This window comes from Sinocyclocheilus rhinocerous, unplaced genomic scaffold (genome assembly GCF_001515625.1).
Source record: "Sinocyclocheilus rhinocerous isolate Xijiao unplaced genomic scaffold, SAMN03320098_v1.1 scaffold2117, whole genome shotgun sequence".
NCBI classification, from domain to species: Eukaryota; Metazoa; Chordata; class Actinopteri; order Cypriniformes; family Cyprinidae; genus Sinocyclocheilus; species Sinocyclocheilus rhinocerous.
Window position 1 is genome coordinate 578,028 of NW_015626361.1, and position 5,002 is coordinate 583,029.

The 5,002-nt window shown below is 34.5% G+C and overlaps 1 protein-coding gene across 1 annotated transcript in view; it reads left to right on the forward strand.

Annotated features, from left to right (window-relative positions):
• The window catches only part of LOC107711948 (mitochondrial peptide methionine sulfoxide reductase-like), a 36,384-nt gene that overhangs the window by 27,666 nt on the left and 3,716 nt on the right, over window positions 1–5,002 (forward strand). The gene's annotated exons all lie outside the window — the stretch shown is intronic.

The window sequence follows — 5,002 nt, forward strand, 5'->3', positions numbered from 1 at the left end:
GTGCATTGTGATTGGCCGAATACCTCAAGCGTGTGACAGAAATGTTACGCCCCTTACCATACTGTGATGCCGTGTCCCGGAGCGACGAGACAAAACCAATAAAACCCATTATAAACGAGGCATTTGTTGCATCTAATGGGGACAGCAAGTGTATGTTAGCTTATGTCCCGCCATTTCATATGTACGCATCTAACCTACGAACCACGCAGCAAATTCGTTCTGAATGAATCTCTTCCCAAATCGTCCCTCCCTAACATTTTCGTCTCGTTTTTATTCATTGACAAAAATGTCAATAGATTTACGTCATAGTTTTTGTCATTTGAAAAGAGTTTTAGTTCGTTATCGTCTCGTCGTCGGTGACAAAAATGTTGTTGACAAATTATTAGTCAAAGAAATTAACACTGCTTGAGGGTGAGTAAATCATGGGGTCATTTTCATTTTTGGGTGAACTATCCCTTTAACTTAGCTATGTAAATGAGGACATATCATAGACTTTTATTGTTTTAGTTCAGTATAATTATTTTACAAGAAGCCCTACAAGAGAACCATTTGCATTTTTAGAATTTATTTTTATAAAAAAAAAAAAAAAAAAATGTTACTTACTTTTATTTATGAATGATTTTTTCTATGCTCATTCATGGTTTATGTCATTTTTCTATATTAAGTGTTAGAGGGGACATTAGTGAGAAATAAGGATACACTACTGTTCAAAAGTTTAGGGCTAGTAAAAGAAATTAATACTTCTATTTAACAAGGATGCATTAAATTGATCAAAAGTAACAGTAAAGACATTTATAATGTTTCTATTTTTAAATAAATGCCATTCTTTTGAACCTTCTATTCATCAAAGAATACTGAAAAAATGTATCACGGATTCCACATAAATTTTAAGCAAAACAACCATTTTCAACATCGATGATAATGAGCACCAAATCAGCATATTAGAATGATTTGTGAAGACTGGAGTAAAAACTGCTGAAAACTGAGCTTTGTCATCACAGGAATAAATTACATGTAAAGTCTCTTAAAATGAACATTTTAAAATATAATAATATTTTATAGTGTTACTGTTGTTACTGTAGTTTTATTGTATTTTTGATCAGATAATGCAGCCTTTGTGGATGTAAATTTCTTTTTAAAAACATACAGATCCCAAAATGTTGAACGATAATGTACGTAAATGCATAATTAAATTTAGTTCAGAAAATATTTTCCTTTTTCCCCATCACATCTCCAGAAGCTCTTCTGTCTCATTTCCAACCACTCTTTTTCATTCTTTGCTGCTCTCAAACTGCTGTCCACTGTCAAACGCTGACCGCCCACACCTGTCAGAAAGATGCGATTGTGGATGCTCATGAACGCAGCTCATCTGGATGGCTGGACTGTTATCCCCTGTCAAACTAGCGTGATGATGATTTGTTTTGTGAGAAGTAGGAGCTTGGGTAACTATCACTGTGGTAACCCTTTGCTCCTCATGTCATTGGTCTTGCTTCTAGGGCTCATATGTGATTTGGAAGTGAGGGGAATGAGGCGTGGACAGGGAGGTTGGATGACCACTATTTGCCTTGGCCTTGTGTGCTTCAGGGTGAAAGGTCAGGCTTGTGGAAGGCAGCTGTGGTTAAAGGGACGCAATCAGAACAGGGGACCGAAACGGACGTGCTGTCGATGGGCCCCAATGACCCCACAAGCTGAAATGTACACACAGATGTAGTGAGGCAGAAGGCTCCATTTATTTGATCAAAAATTCTATTTGATCAAAAATACTACTAAAATTCAAAATAACTATTTGAATATATTTTTGAATGTAATTTATTCCTGTGATGGCAAAGCTGAATTTTCAGCAGCCATTTCTCCAATCTTCAGTGTCACATGATCCTTCAGAAATCAATCTAATAAGCTGATTTGGAGCTCAAATAACATTTCTTACTATTGTCAATGTTAAAAACAGTTGTGCTGCTTAATATTTTGTGTAAAAGTAAATCCTTTGTGAATAGAACGTTTGAAACAACAGTATTTATTTGAAATAGAAATCTTTTGTAACATTATAAATGTTTTTACTGTCACTTAAGATCAATCCAATGCATCCTTGCTGAATTAAAGTATTAATTTCCTAAAAAAAAAATTTTTTTTTAAACTTGGGGTCTTACTTACCCCAAACTTTTGAATGGTTGTATGTATGACAGTTATGTCGCTTAAATAATAATCAGTATAATTTGAGAACTGGTATTGAATGTGTAAATAACAGTAAAAATGATTCCAGAAATTCTATCATGAGTATTTTGTATGGTGTGTGAATATTGTGCAATAGGTGAAATGACAATTTTTGTATGGAACGAATGGCTCCACATTGCATGAAATCTATTTTAAATATGTTTATTAAAAAAGCAACACATCTCCCAGACTTCATAGCCTTTCCCTGCAGTTGATGCTTGTGCTTCTCTCCTGATCCTTCTCTCTCTGAGGGCAGAGCGAATCTGAAGTGGTTTCGAAGAACGGCTTGGTTACATAAGCAGCAGTGATGAGATTAGACATGTTCAGAGTCTTGTTAAAATATAGCTGTGGCTGAGGAGGGGAGGGGTGCTGTCATAAAATGTAGGAATTTGCAGAACATCAAAGATGTTGTCTCATCTCTTCATGGCCCAGATTAAATCATGTTTTTTTTTTTTTTTTTTAAGAAAAAGTCAATGCACAAATGTGATTTGAGGTTATTTACATTATAGTTTTGCTTACATTAGAATTTTGCTTATTTGCATTATATTATTTATATTTGTCATCTTATGTACAATTTAATGCTTTTATATTATTCAAAAAAAATGTAAGTTATTTATCAAAATAAATTTTGTGAAATGTAACATTTTTATGTAAAAAACATTTTTTATTAAATGAATAGACCATGTAGATGTAGCACCCACGTCTTTTTTTTATGTATTATTATTATTATTACTATTATTATATTGTCTTTAGTCTTGTTTTTGTTCCCTTTATAACCCATAGAAAAGCTAAATAAAGAGTTTTATGTAAAATGTCACTTTCTCTTTGGCTCAAATTATCAAGTTTTTTTTTTAACAATCTAATCAATTCCTGATAGATAAAATCCCATCCTCAAGCCATCCTAGCTGTATATGACTTTCTTTTCTCAGACAAATACAATCAGAGTTATATTTTAAAATGTCCCGGATCTTCCAAGCTTTATAATGGCTGTGAATGGGTGATATTCAATAGTCCAGTAGAAGTCCAATAAACTGTGCCAGTCCTTCATAAAAAAAAGTGCTCCACATGGCTCCGGGGGGTTAATAAAGGCCTCCTGAAGTGAATCAATGCATATTTGTAAGATAAATATCCATATTTAAAACCGTATAAATGGTAATTCCGCTAACTGTTGTCCGGTGAGAGGTGACGAATGTGGAAGTGCAGAGGAGAGCGCAAAACACCGGTCACAAATTAGAAAGTTGTCTGAAAGAAGAAAGTCATATACACCTAGGATGGTTTGAGGGTGAGTAAATTATGGGGTAATTTTCTTTTTTGGGTGAACTATCCCTTTAAGCATGTTAGCTGATTCTGATAATGAAAAGGGCCATATAATAATCAATAATGTAGTAGTAACAGGCCTAAATAGACTGAATTTTCATCCAAAATGCTGTTCCATTGCCTAGCTCAGGTTTCCAGAAGCACTCCATCTAAAGTCAAAATCTCTCTCTCCGTTCCATGTCATGTAATCTCAAACACATAGACGCTCATGCTCTCACACTTTGATCTGTCTCCGCTCACAGGTCACATGACCCTCCGCTGCCTTATTCCCTCTCACAAAATGCAGGAACAGCCAAGGATGACAAAATGGATTCCTGACTATGTCATATCACACACACACACACACATGCTTACATGCAAACTAAGCATGTGTGGAGATGTGCATAAATGCACAGAACATGCAAAGATCAACAGAGCTGTATTAATATTTATTATTTATGTTGTGATGTTAAAAGTAGGCCAAGCTGTTGCAGTTAAAACGTAGACAGGGACTGTGTTAAAGTACACATGTTCAGGCTTGTGAGTGTGTGTGTATGTGTAAATAGTCTTATACATAAGGTGAGTTTGCGCTCACAGGGAAATATAAAAGAAATTAAATCTGGTAGGAAAATGATGGGAATTCTGATTGCAAATCTGCTGTTAGTGAAGACAGTAAATATACTAGAAAATGGTTGGACTAATAATAACATGCATGTGTGTGTGTGTGTGTGTGTGTGTGTGTGTGTTTGTCAATGCAGAAACAGTGACATTAGTTGAGTCATCAGAGTCACATGAAGTATATTCAGATATGCAAATGCTTATGTAATATCTCTTTCTCTCTCCTTTGCCTTGTCTCTCTGTCTCTCTCTCTCTTTCTGTCTCTGTTTGCTTGACTGTCCACAGAAATGTTCTCCACCACCAGAGAGACACAGACCACTGAGCTTTGACAGTGCCAGCTTTCTGACACCGTATCCACACACACATCACATTTTTTCCCAAAATCATACTTCCTCTGCTTTTAATGCACACTATTTAAAATAATTAGCAGTTTAAAGGTTCATAAACAGGGCTCAACAATATGGATTTTCATTTCTGCTGGCCCATTCAGGCCAATAGTTTAGATTTGGCCTTGGCCTGCCAATATAGGCCTAGCAAAAAGAAAATTAAGAATGATTTTTTTTTGTTTGTTTGTTTATTTAAGAAACCAATGTGCTCTGTGTAACCACAGGGGGAAAAAAGTAACTTTTGATCATTTTGACCATTTTGATAATTTTGAGCCAAATATTAGTCATAAATGCAGTAGTAACTGGCCTAAATGGACTGAAATAAAAATTACAGCATTTTATTTATAAGTAATAATAATGAAATTATTATTATTATAAAATTATGTATAAATATGTAATCATAATTCTCACACACTGGCACCAATTTTTTTTTTTTTTTTTTTTTTTCTTTTGTAAAAAAGGAAAGTTAATAGTAAGATGAGAGGGAAGTA